General features: G+C 40.2%; 1 protein-coding gene across 10 annotated transcripts in view; it reads right to left on the minus strand.

The window, feature by feature from the left end:
* The window catches only part of RALGPS2 (Ral GEF with PH domain and SH3 binding motif 2), a 130,787-nt gene extending 119,125 nt beyond the window's left edge, over positions 1 to 11,662 (minus strand). For 6 of the 10 annotated variants that reach the window (XM_036342247.1, XM_036342242.1, XM_036342243.1 and 3 more), the window contains exon 1: positions 11,532 to 11,662. The gene's annotated coding sequence lies outside the window, so the exon portion shown is untranslated. Of the gene's footprint in view, positions 1 to 2,332; positions 2,697 to 8,569; positions 9,076 to 9,538; positions 9,767 to 11,531 lie in introns of those variants that run through there. The other 4 variants (XM_036342238.1, XM_036342239.1, XM_036342240.1 and 1 more) reach the window with 4 other exon arrangements.
* Positions 11,663 to 14,505: the final 2,843 nt, after the last annotated feature.

Here is a 14,505-nt window from a genome sequence, read left to right on the forward strand (position 1 = left end):
TACTATGTGCTTAGAATTGTTCTAAAAGCTTTGCATGTATCATCTCATTTAATCCTCACATCAACTCTATGAGGAAGGTATAACATTATGATGTTCATTTTACAGATGAAAAATGACACAGAGAGTTAAACAACCTGCCCAAGGTTACACAGCTAGTAAACGATAGAACCAGAATTCCATTGCCAAAAGTCTGACTCTTTCCTGAGAAAAAAACCGAAATGAGCTCAAGAAGGGGAGGAGCCACAGAAGACTAGAGTAATGGAAGAAGAGTATCTACAGAGCCAGAAACCAGAATCTTCAATCTCATGCTCTGTGCCCGTTTCTCTCTCTTTCAGACCACAGGGTTTTGCTCTTAGAATCGTGTGCTTCTCTTGGCACAGATGCCCTATTCTTTTCTAGTTACTAATTGGCTTCCTCATCTCCTGTGTCATTTCTGTAACTCATAGCTTCTGCTTATACTGTACTTCCTTTCCATAAACTTTAGTTTTACAGGCCTGTACACTGATGCATTCTTCAAGCTTCAGCTCCCATGGCTCAACTGCAAATAAACTCCATGCTTCCCATAAATGGCTATAATTTTCCCCACTAGGACAAGCCTAGATTGTTAGCTGGCTTACAAATTAGTAGCCCTTAAGTAAAATGCCCACTCCTGGACCAATCAGTTGCTCTACAGTTTACATGGTAAAAAACAAAACCAAAAAAACCCCCAGAGCTATTGAGGGTTCCTCTGCCATGTACTACAGAAAAATTAGATTTCCTTCAAAGAACTGTGGGCAGACCAGAATTATAAAACACATGTCTAGGACAGTGAGTCAGCTAAGTCAGCACTCATCACAGGCTCAAAAGTCTTGTCAGTATTACTAACTTATTTAGTTATAATAATTATGCAGTTATAAATACAAATTTTGGTTGTTATTAAGGAGATTACAAAATTTACAGTGTCACGAAACTATGACATGAGTCACAGGTCCGGCTATTGTTAAATCAAAGGTTGCCATACTATGTCAACAGTACAACCCATGAGAGAAGGAAAACCCAGTCACCTATCATGTTCAGTTCTGCTCAGAAAGAAGTAGTAAACATCACTGCTCCTGTCCATTCCTACAGCTGTATCTGTTGAGCCACACTGGACTGAAGCAGGTGGGGAGCTGGATGTATTAGTAACTGTTGTTTCTACAGCCCAGTCACAGGTGCCCACACTGTTTAGATAGACAACTGCAGCACAGAAGGCTTCAACAGTAGTACTAGTTCCCTTAAGTTCAAACCTCCAAGTGAGACCTTTAAAACCTTTTTGCAGATGGGTTTTATCCTACACCTTTGGTTTTCTTAACGGCAGAGAAAGGCTTTAAGTTTAAAACTTTCTGCTACATAATTAGCTAAGGTCAAGGATAGGGATGGAAAGGATAAAGTAAACATAATGCTTATTAATAATACTTCCCAATAGGGAAGTATTTTGTTTTAAGCCTTTTTGTTGGGAAGATTACCTAATACACAAAAAACTAAGGAAGAAAAAGGTAGGTTCTAAACTAGATTTTTCCTCCAATCTTCATTTACAAATTTTAAAAAGAACAAAGGAAATAGTGAGAAGCTAAAAGTTAGTAATAATATGTACTATCATTTTAATTCTAACCTGTTTTATTTCTAAAGGCTGAGTAATCTGGTCCCACCTTATCAAATGTAATTGTATTTTGCACCCCATCCCAAATAAACCCTTCAATCAGAGCATACTAGAATTCTTGTGGCTGCATTTTCAGTCATGCTACTCCCCAATACTACATGTACTTTCCACCTGAATGAAATGTTCCGAGGACCATTCGTGTCCTCTCTGAGCCTCTCCTGTGAACTGCACTGCAGTATGACATTAACTACATATGGTCTTACGTTATTTACTGTGATTTCATGTATAAAATTTCATGTCTCACCAAGATATAAATGCATGTGAAGACTAAGACTTATACTTCTATGATAACATTTACAAGTATTATGCTCACAGAAAACATTCAAAAATACTGCTGCCAGAAAGAAGCAAGTCAAAAGAGAAGTTTCTTATCCATAAGATACCCTCAAAATGCTTTTCTTTTAGAAGACTTACTCCTGTCCGCCAGCTTTAAGAGATAGGATCTAAACCACACAAGCCTATAAAAAGATTATCTGCAAATCAAAACTAAAAGAACAGCAACAGAGGTTATCTTAGCAACAACATACAGAATAAAAAACTATATCAAACCTAAAATACATATTAATCCATCTACGACACCCTAAAATATATGAAGATCTATAAAGATTCCAGGACATTCCGAAGAGAGCTTAAAAACAGCAAAAGAAAACATACAGATTTGTCATGGAAGCTAATGCCAGAAGGCCAGGGACATTCTGTCAAATCCTGGGAATCTAAATCAGGATGGGAAGTGGTCTGAAGAATAATTGCTCCAGTAATCCAAGAGATCTAGAGTAACCCCAGATAGAAGCCAGGATATGATTACTCTTGCTCTTCATGGTCCTGAAAGAGGAAGAGTGAAGAACTAATTCAGTTGAACACTCTGCTTATTATACTCTCTCATTTAATCTTTACAATGATCCCGTGAAAAGACACTCTTATACCCACTTTACAAATAAGGGAGGCTGAATAATAAAGAAATTAAGTAACTTGCCCAGACTCCTACAAGTCTTAAGCACAGGATTAAAATCACTGTCTATATCACACACAAAAACTGACTTTCAGCCGAGACCGGTTTGGCTCAGTGGATAGAGCGTTGGCCTGCGGACTCGAGGGTCCCAGGTTCGATTCCGGTCAAGGGCATGTACCTTGGTTGCGGGCACATCCCCAGTGGGGAGTGTGCAGGAGGCAGCTGGTCGATGTTTCTCTCTCATTGATGTTTCTAGCTCTCTATCTCTCTCCTTTCCTCTCTGTAAAAACTCAATAAAATATATTTTAAAAAAAACAACTGACTTTCAATTTAACTTAGTAAACTATTTGATGGATTCCAAAAACACTCAGATATATTTAGAAATTTAAGGCAACATGAAATTGTAGTTTTGACATCCACATTTCTTTCAATGTATATTAAACTATAGGGTTTATACATTTGTTAGAAAATGCAACTGATAATTTTTAGACTAGATGAAACCAAACAATGTTTCTCAAACATGCACATTTTAGTCTGCCACTCCTTGTTCAAAACACCGTTAACTTTATGACAGTTAGCTAACCATTTGAATAAAAAGATGAAAAATTAGATCTTACTAAAATAGGATGAATTAAGATGAAAAACTTTTAAGCCATAATACTAGAAGTAAATAAATATAGGTAAATGGCTATTCCTGTCTTTTGTCCAATTGTTTTAAAATTGGCTGCGTGTGTGTGTGTATGTATCTCATCCAAGGATATGTTTAGAGAGAGGAGAGGAGAGAGAGGAGGAGGAGGGGGGGCGGGAACATGGAAGTGAGCGAGAAACTTTGATCAATTGCCTCCCTTACCCACCCTGGCACCCTGAGGGGAATGGAAGCTGAAACCTAGGTATAGAACCAGCAACTCTTCCGTGCATGGGATGAGGCTCCAACCAACTCATCTATCTGGCCAGGGGAACATATATTTTTTTATCTGGTATGATTACAAGTCCTCTGTAAGATTTAAGTATTACAGGCATTTTTCTAGTGTGTTACTTACTGCCTTTTCACTGTCTTAGGAGTATCCTTTGATGAACATAATGAAGAACAATTTATCAATCTTTACTTTTCTGGTTAAAACTTTTTCTGTACTGTTGAAAACAAATACCTTTGCCTACCATAGGGTCATGCGGATTTTCCTGTTTTCTTCTAGAACAGTGGTTCTCAACCTTCCTAATGCCGCGACCCGTTAATACAGTTCCTCATGTTGTGGTGACCCCCAAACATAAAATTATTTTCGTTGCAACTTCATAACTGTAATTTTGCTACTGTTATGAATCGTAATGTAAATATCTGATATGCAGGATGTATTTTCATTGTTACAAATTGAACATAATTAAAGCATAGTGATTAGTCACAAAAACAATATGTAATTATATGTGTGTTTTCCGATGGTCTTAGGCGACCCCTGTGAAAGGGTCGTTCGACCACCAAAGGGGTCGCGACCCACAGGCTGAGAACCGCTGTTCTAGAAACTTTAATTTTCACCTTCCACATGACATCCACACTTCCCTGCAGGAGCATATAATTCCTGTGTTATCTAACTATTTCAAAAAAACAGAAAAGAAAGGGGCGGGGGAGCTTCACAATTCATTTTATATAGCCAGCAGAACTCTGAAGCTACCATACATACATATAAACCTTTGTTAGATTTATCTACTGATAAATGTGGATTTTAAAAAACTGTAAAACAATGGTAAATCAAGTTCAGCAGTGTAGAAGGAAAAAACAAATGCAACACAGCTAAGTAGGACCCAATAATACAAACAGGAGATAATTTAAGAATGTACTAGATCTTAACAGATTAAGGGAGGAAATACCTATGATCAATTCTGCCAATACAGAAAAAGCACTTAATAAAATTCAATACTTATTCATACTATTTTTTAAAACTCTAAGACTAAGACTAGAAAGTATCTCTTAATCTTTTAGTTATCTATCAAAATGTATAGTAAATTGAGGAAAATGGGGAGAGATTTGTAAAAAGGTACAGATTTTTAATTATGAGATGAGTAAAGTCTGAGGATCTCATGTATAACATGGTAATTACCGTGGATAACACAGTATTATATAACTGAAATTTGCTTAAAAAGTAGAACTTAAATGTTCTCTCTCACACACAAAGGGTAAATATGTATATACATATCTCAAATAACCTCACTGTACACTTCAAATATCTTACAATTATGTTAATTATATGTAAAGCTGAAAAAATAAGTTTAGTAACATTATGTTCCCTCTTTTCTCTGCAATGTTCCTTTCTTACTCATGTTTATGTGTGTATATAGTTTACTATGTTAAAATGTAAATGTAAATAAAGGCAAGTATTTTTGTCTTTTTGTGTATTATTGTATTCTCAGCACCAAAAACTATTCCTAGCACATAGAAAGTGCTCTATGATGTGGTGTGTGTGTTTTTTGATGAATAAATAAATGATTTCTAAATCAAAATTTGCATTTGGGAAAAAATTATAGTACTTTCTTTTGATATTTCTGTATAAATAAGCAGTTATATAGACTAAATATGTATATGTAAAAATACACATACATATACGTATATTACTTCTGAAAATATTTTTAAGATTAATAAAATAACCCTACCTGATTTAAATAAATAACCTATGGTGAGATATTCTTAATGATGAGATTTTAGCAATATTCCTATTAAAGCAATTTCATTAACATGAAATTTAAACCATCTATCTCAAGTGAGCCCTTAATGCTGCCTGGCAATCACACTGTATTTCTCTATTTTATTCCCTTTTCCACTCTGGGGTAGGTGATTATGTCATATATTTTTCCCTCTTCTCAAACCTCAAATACAGTCCCTTTTATTCCCTACTCTCAGCTAATGCCCTTGCTTCCCATTCACTAAGGTAAACAGAAAACCTCAGATGGGAACTTCCTCAAACCACTATCATCATGCCTCTGTCAACGTATTTTGTCTTCTCTCCCTACCTCTATCCTCCACCTGTGCATAGATCAGGGCTCAGCAAACCACAGCCCACGCTGCCTAAGGCTGCTTTCATGCTACAAAAGCAAAGCTGAACTGTGGTGTATTGCCCATAGAGCCTACATCCTACTATCTAGCCCTTGAAAGAAAAAATGTGCTGACCCCCACACTAGATCATCTCTCCTCTCATCGATAATGGGCAGTGCTGGTTGAAAGGGCGCACTAAGTGCCATGCACAAGAAATGAGTAAGATCCACACAAGACATGTACAACATCAGAGACATATCAGATATACTGAAGACAAAGAAAAGATCTTAACAGGGCAGAATGAAGACTAGGAGACATAAGACTTTTCAACAACCACCTGAAACTAGATAATTATAATGGGATCCCTTAAATTTTGAGGGAAAAATATTTCACCTTGGAATTCTATGCCCAGACCAGCCAAATAATCAACCAAGTGTCAGGGTAGAAGAAAGATATTTTCAGCAATACAAACATCTCAAAAGTTTTACCTTCTCATACATTTTCTTGAAAGTTACCAAGGGATGCATTTCACCAAAACAAAAGTGTAAATTGAGAAAGGAAGGCAGGGATCCAGAGACCACAGGCTCAACACAGGGAAAAGGCGGGGAGAATTGTCAGAATCTCAGTGAAGGGCAATCACAAACTAATGTGTTGCAGGAGTGAGAGCCACAGTGCAAATTTGAGCAGAAGGGTAAGAGTCCCTGGACTTTCCCAATTAAAAAAAAATTTTTTTTTGAACAATCAATTACTTGATATGTTTGAATATAATGGGACAGTTTCTAGAAAAAGTTAAAACAAACAAAATTAATGGTTTTCGTAACTCTTCACACCTATTAATTCAGTCACCCCACAAGTGTTATCTGGGTATTGACTATGGTGCCAGCTACTTTTCTGGGTGTTAGGAATACAACACTAGTCCTTGCCTTCATGAAGCTTACATCCAGAGGAAAGCAGATAATAATATAAACAAATTAATGTGTGCTATAATATCAGATAAATTAATGTTGTGAAGAAAAATAAAGGTAAGGGTAAAGTGTGATAGGGGTGTTATTTAGGTACGGTTTTCAGAAAAGGACTCTCCAATCCCTGGCCAGTGTGGCCCAGCTGATTGGGTGTTGTCTGTGCACCAAAGCTTGCCAGTTTGATTCCTGGTTAGAGCACCCCAATTATGGGCTCTCCCCGGTAGGGAGGGTATAAAGGAGACAGCCAATCAATGTTTCTCTCTCTCTTCTTCTCCCTTCCTTTCTCTAAAAATCAATTAAAAATCTCGCTCTGACTGGTTTGCCTCAGTGGATGGAGCGTCGGCCTGCGGACTGAAGGGTCCCAGGTTCGATTCCGGTCAAGGGCATGTACCTTGGTTGCAGGCACATCCCCAGTAGGGGGTGTGCAGGAGGCAGCCGATGTTTCTCTCTCAATTGACGTTTCTAACTCTCTATTCCTCTCTCTTCCTCTCTGTAAAAAAATCAATAAAAATATATTTTAAAAAATAAATAAAAATCAATTAAAAATCTTGAGAAAAACAAACATAAAATGAATGAATGAATCAATGAATTGAAAAGGCTCTCCAAGACACAACCAAAAGGAAAAATCAACCTAAAAAGGAAAATCTGTTTTGAGAAAAGGTCATGTAAGTAAAACAACAGAAGTGTACCAATTACTAGTAAATTCAAGGTAGGATATTCTTTTTACGCCACTCATATTCCAAAGCAATGGCTCACTAAGGAGCCAGTACTGAAGGTTCTCCATAGTGGCATATACAAATTGCCAGGCACCCTCAACCTAATCCATTACTTATTAATGTGACTGGGTACATTTATAAACAAACTCCTTTCTTTCCATAGATTAGGTGGATGTTACACATTACAAATTTCAGTGTTTTATTCCTAAGTTTTCCTAAATCAAAAGCTGAAGACATTAATCAAGAAAGATTCCAGGTTAATTTCAAGTTGATCAAGAAAGATTCCAGATTAATTTCAAGTTACCAAAATTTATCACATATAATCTTCATTCCCTCACTAAAGAGGAACCCTAAACCAATGGGAATAACACACATTTAAAGAAATAATTTATGGGGTAATGCAATACATTCCCCCTTTACTCTCCAAGGACCCTCACTCAGGCTGAGGTAGTGTCAAGCTATTGGAATTATCTTTTCATTGAAAATTGAGTAACTTAAAAATCACATATTCAAAAAACAGAAATGATTTTAACACAGCTTATTCTAAAAACACTTATACCATGAAAAATAAAAATACCACATGCTCTCACTCATTCATGGATAATAGAGACCATTATAAACTTTTGAACAATAATAGATACAGAGGCAGAGCTGCCTCAAACAGATTGTCAAACTGCAGCGGGAAGGCCGGGGAGGGTTGGGGGGCAGGAGGTAGGGGGGTAAGAGATCAACTAAAGGACTTGTATGCATGCATATAAGCATAACCAGTGGACATAAGACACTGGGGGGTAGGGGAGGCTAGGGGACTGTCTAGGGCGGGGGGATAAAATGGACACATATGTAATACCCTTTGTAATACTTTAAGCAATAAATTTAAAAAATAAATAAATAAACCTATAAACTAGAAATAAAAATAAAATAAAATAAAATAAAATAAAATAAAAAAATAAAAACACTTATACCATGAGAAATAAAATCAAACTATCTCCTTTATATAGCAAAATAAGCAATAATTCTAGATTTAAATAGGTTTGAAAGTTTAACTCACAGAAACAAAAATTCAGTTAACTAAATTTCAATTACAAGTTGAGTTTAAAGTTTAGAGGTTTCTGGACAAGCAGCCAGGAGCTATACTCTATGCTGAACTGTGGTAGCACAAGATGTAGATGCTCTTTCCACAGCTCTCTCCACTCCAGCGTGGAGCATCACAATTACAGCCATGGGGGTTGGGGTTCTCTGCTTTACCTGTATGCCTACCATCTCCAAACCCGTTTCCTCATCTAAAATGGAGATAATGCCTGCATAAAGGTCCTGTCAATGAAAAATATCAAAGTATCAATATACAGAAAAACTTTGTAATCTGTAAAGAATGACACCAATATTTGTCATATTTTAGTCAAAAAAAGGAACCAATCACTTTCAAACTTTTCTGATTTCAGCTATTAATGGTTATAGATTCTACAGAAGAAAAGTAGGACACTGGTCCACTCACACACACACAGCCAGATGACTCTTTTTTAAAATTTAGACTTGAACAAGAATTAGACTCTCCTATAAACAAGCACCAAGAGGGAATATTTTTAGCAAACATTTCATTTAAATAAGCCAAAAGAATGAAGCTGTTCAACCACATGTAAACTCTGTGTCATCTAATTTCAGGTAGGATGTTTATTTTTGGTATAGTTGGGAACCAGACACCCAATGCATATAAACATTAGCATATTTTTAAAACAACTGTCTTACTGCCTTTGTTCACTCCGTATTAACTCCCACTATTCTTAGAAGGAAAAAACACAAATAATATCCTTAATCAAAAAAAAACAAAACAAAACTCATCAGAGTTCGTGCTTCTTAAACTAACATTAAACAGTGTTATTTGACAATGAAGTTGTAGACTATTTGCCCACTTACCCTTTAAGCTCCATCAGGACACAGACCTATCTTTTTCTTTGTATCCCTCACCTTTAGGCACCAAGCAGGTTCTCAATAAATATGTGTAGAATGAATGAATGAATGAATGAATGAATGGAGAATGAATGAATGAATGAATGAACGAACGAACTAGTGAACAAACTGGGCCTCTGGACAAAAGCTTCAATGTTTGAAGTTGCAACAGAGCAATTTCACATATGGCCATCATTCACTACAAACAACTACTCTCTCAAGTATAAGACATGTACTAGATATTTAAACACACACCAATATACTACTCACATGTGTAACAGAAGTACATGAAAGATTCATAAGTCCAGTTTTTTAGTTGTATTTTCTCTCAAAAAAATTTGGTGTGTTCTGATATTAAAATATGTTGCAATCTTGATAATGCAAGCACTATCTTTAAAGTTCTGTTGCAATCTTGAATAATTTAGGCAAGGTGAACAGTATTTCCAGAGTCCCACCAACGTATTTTTATTAAAAGTCAAATTCCTAATTGAAAGAAAACTGGAATAAAATGAAAAAAGTAAGATATTACCATTTCAAAATTATTATACTGAATTTTTAAAGAGAAAATAAACTGCTTAAGTTACAATGAAATTATTTATTCAAAAAACCATTTACTGTCCTTATATTTGATCTATAAGCTAATAAGACAAGTTATTTTCCAAATCTTTGAAGCTAGATGATAAACTTTATGCTTACAAAGAGTGAGTTAGAGGTTTTTTTAAAAAGTAAAATTATAGTTTGGATAAGTTCCTTCATAATTCTAAAGTCTACAGCAAAACATTCAGCAATAACATTATAATAAACATTGCATGTATGATTCTACAACACTTGTATAAGCATAATTATCTGGGTGGAACAGGTTTTTTTATGAACAGCAAGGTATGATCTGTGACTGCAATACTATGCGTGCACGGATCAAAAAGTTTCTCAAATTCTGATGGTCATCTTCAAAAAGACTTGAACAAGTCAACCTGAGGGTGAACACAAAAGAACACCAAAGTCAACTCATAAACACTGGTACGAAAACAAGGGCTCTCTATAGCAACTACCCCGTTGCATTTTAAAAACCCAGGGCATATGAAAGATAAAGCTCAATTAACTGCTGGCTGGGTTTCCTACTTTATGGTCTGAATCACTGGATATTAGATAACTTATTTCAGCGCTTTCTTAAACAGAAATTTAGTGTTTCCATTGCCCCTCCTCCACAGCTAACATCAGTGCCCTCTCTTCCTCCTCCCTCACCCCTCCCAGCTCAAACAAATTAACATTTGTACAAGGTGCCTCCTATCAGCTCGCAGCTTCTTCCCAAACACGCCCACGTACACTGAAACTCGCCTGCGTCTACACAACACTCGGCTACAGGAAAGGAGTGGAGGGGGGCTGCGAGGGGCCAGTTCACCCCGCACTGGTTTGCGGCTCTTTCCCGGAGAGGAGCTCCTCACTCGGGGCTCGGGTGGCTCCCCAGCCACCTCCCCAGCACGGTGTTTATGAGCCCTGCTAATCCGATACTGCAATGGAATTCCGGATATTTGCAGACAGATAGCCCGGCTTTGCAAGTGTTTGATCAGAGCGGTCCGGAATCTCCTTTCCATCCGCCCGCTCCGAGCAGGGCAGCCACCCGACCGCGGGCAGCGGCCCCGGCCCCGCACCGCGCTGCGCGCCGGGCCAGAGGCCAGCGCCGCACCGGCCGCTCCGGGTCCGAGGCTGCCGGGCGCCCAGGGCTGCGGCCCGCTCCGCAACAGGTCACCCTGACGGCCGGTGTGCGCTCCGCAGGCGGCCGGCTCGGCGGCCGGGCTTCGGGGGCGCAGCGGCCAGGGCCGGGAGGGGGTGTGGCTCGCTCCGCGGTCCCCGCGCCGCTCACCTGGAGGGAGGCGGAGGCGCCGCTGGGCAGCGCGGGCGGAGGCAGGGGCTTCAGCCACCCGGAGAGGGAAACCCGGCGAGACGGGCTCGGGGGGTCGACTCGCCCCCGGCTCCGAGACAGAGACCGGGCGGTGGGGACCCCGAGGCCCCTCCTGACTCCGAGAGCGAGCCGCCGAGGGGGGTGCGCCCCGGGCCCCCTCCTCCCTCAGCCCCAGTCCGCCGCCCCTTCCCCGCGCAGAGGCCGAGCAGCCCGGGCTGGCGGCCGGGAGTTCACGCCGCCGCCATTCCCCGCGCCGCCGCCGCGGCTCCGCTCTGCTGCGCCCGGGGGACACCGCGCACCCACCTTCCCTCCCCCGCACCGCCTGCCGAGGCTCCGCACCGGGCCCGAGGCCAGCGCACCGACCTGTGCAGCCGTGGCCGTCGCCTCGGAGGATGGAAAGACCCGCCGGCCTCACGCTCCGCCGCCACCGCCGCCTAGGCTAGCGCCCGGCGACCCGACCACTCGGCGTCTCTCATTTAGCGCCCGCCGCCACCGCCGCCGCGGCACTCGGGGGAGGGGAGTGAGCAGGATCCTCCCCGTCCGCCCGGGGCTGGGGGAGGAGAGCCGACCTGGCGGGGACGCGCGCCGAGCGGGCGGGGCGGAGTCGCGCTCGCACACCAACCGAGCGCGCTCGCGCCGGCCCCGTGCGCCGCGGCCGGTGGGGTCTCCCCGCGCGCGCCCCCGCCGGCAGCTTTTCTGCCCGCGGAGCCCAACTGCCGCCCGGCGCCGGTGGCCTCGGCGCGCTCGCGGGAGGGAGGGGCCGCTACCCGCCAAACTTGGGGGCGCGGAGGGGGCGGAGGGCAGGCAGGTGGGGCGCCCCTCCCCGCACCGGCCTTCCACGGAGAAATCCACGGTGCTGTCCGTCGGCGTCAGCGCCGGCACCTCACCTTCAAGGCCAGAGAACAAAGTCTGGAAACCCTTGGCCCCCAGATCAAACGTCCTGCCCGCGCCAGCAGTGTTTTTAGAATTCGCTGCGGGCTGGTGAGGGGGGCTCCGAAAGCGAACACTGCCTTAGGATCCCACAGGATGGTCGTCCGTATGCTCACACATTAACATTCGGACAGTGTTCGAAGCAGCCTTTGCGAGTGTCCTGCACGCTACTGCCCTTGGCTTAATGAGCAAACGGCAGAAATTTGGCATCCCCTGGGTCTCAGATTGATGAGTTGCAGGTGAACAGTATTTCCACGTCAATGCACGGAGATTCTGAAATATTAAATACTTCCAGTGAATGAAAAAGGAATGGATTTGGTATAAATGGTGGAAAGGTGTGGTTTCAGCGGGTGCAGTACATGGGGTGGCCTACTTAAAATTAGCACCACTTGATGCCTTGTGACTAATAAATGGATGGTTTTAAGTGAGCCACCTTTGTACTAGTATACGTAGCCATTAGCCCATTTGCAAATGGATGATTATTTGACGACCTGCAGCTCTTTCGCTAGGCAATGTGCAGTAGCCTGGGGAAGGAATACTGTGTAGTAGCATTGGGTATAAAACATGAACGGACCAAAATTGTTCCCACTTGGTGTCTTTCCTCTCTTTAATAACTACTAAACAGAACTGATTAATTCTGTATATTGAAGACCACTATTTCCTCTTTTGGCTGCCTGTGTCATAGCCCTTTACTAGTACTCTAGTTAGGGAAGCTGGAAAGTCTTTCAACCTCCTCTTAAATAGGGACCCACCCACCCAAAGATAAGTTTAAAAAAGGAAAAAGCAAGGATAGGCAAAGTTCTTGGTTTTTCATTGTTATTCCTACTTTTAAAGAAGGTCTTTAAAAGAATCATGATGAAATCACTGGGAGAAGTAAAGAAACCAAAAGAAGAAAAACAAAACAAAACAAAAAAACAGCTTTCAAATGAGAATAGACTGAAAAAACAAAAAGGAAAACAGGCTATTGACACAAAGTGGGGGGGGAAATGTATTATGTATACAGAAGTTTTCCCATAGATGCTAATTGCTTCAGGTCCCAAAGAAACAAAAGGAAAACAGAATTGGCACTTGGAGGAAAAACCCTTCTAGTTATCAAGTTGAATAAATGTTCAGGTTTTTTTTTTAAGTGTTAGTAAAAGATTAAGAAAACGGGGGTTGGCTGTGTGCCAACAATACTTACAACAATTATACATATATATTTATAAATAATTATAATGGTCTATTTCTTGAGTATATCCCATTATCACTGTTGTTACGAAATAGGAAAACTGAGTAACAACAGGGACTCCTATTTTGTATAAATGTCTTAACAATTACTTTAAACTTGAATTGGGGTTTTATAAAGTAAATGAGCCTGTGTTCCTACATCTGCCAATAATTTTCACAGTTTACTGTAAGAGCAGGGAAATTTCATTTGGTCTTTGAAGAGAAAAAGTCATGTGATTCATGAAGCTAGGCCACGGATATACAAATTCTTATACAGAATGAATTACTGAGTTTGGAATAATTTACTCAAAATCTATTTCTCATGTTGATAATTTGTCAAACAATTTTATTAGCCTTTAGCATTCTGTTAAGTTCACATTTCTGAACTTGATAAAATTAAGAGTTTTGTGTTAAAAATACAGGGAAAAAAGCTCATTCTCTCTTTTTTGGTCATATCTTGAGAATTATTTGAGAAAGTAAATGTCCCTTTAATTCACTGATATGCAAATAAAACAATAGCTTTTTATAATTAGAGAGGACAAGTAGCAATTTTTCCTTATCAGGGCATCTTTTATTACAGGTACATTCTGTAAGTTGCTTTTTGTACTGCATTTGCTTTTGCCAAAAGTCAAAATATATGTAATGTCTTAGTATAACAAAAAGTACTAATGTATAAAATAGAAATGCCATTATGTAAAATAGAATCAATAAGAATTCAATATGCTTAAAAGTTACTTCAGAGGAATCACCATTATGTAGCAGTTTTATTACTATCCATCAAAATTACTTCCAAGGGGTAAGCCAAGAACTAATTTAGATAGAGAACAAGCAGTTTCAAAATCAAGAGACCACCACTGCAAAGAACAACTAATCTCATTATAGCTGCCAAGACAAAATCAAACTGGTATGGCAAGAAAGCGCATTATTTCAGTAACACCTAATTAGTTCTATTACAGCCAACAAAATTTCAATAATAACATGTACCTCTATTATTTCTCTAACCTTGAATCTAGGCATTTTGAGAACATTTTTCAGTTATGTTCTGATTTAAGATATAGGCAAAGTAGTATAACCCAAACCCACTTTTAGGGGAAGGATGCACAGGGGACATTGAAGAGATAGAGAATGTGTGACCCCAAGGTACAAAGTGAGCCAGCCATGATTCCCAGTCAAGGGAGACATGCCAGAGATATTAAGGTAC

Source organism: Myotis myotis, unplaced genomic scaffold (genome assembly GCF_014108235.1).
Source record: "Myotis myotis isolate mMyoMyo1 unplaced genomic scaffold, mMyoMyo1.p scaffold_m19_p_18, whole genome shotgun sequence".
Lineage (NCBI taxonomy): Eukaryota > Metazoa > Chordata > Mammalia > Chiroptera > Vespertilionidae > Myotis > Myotis myotis.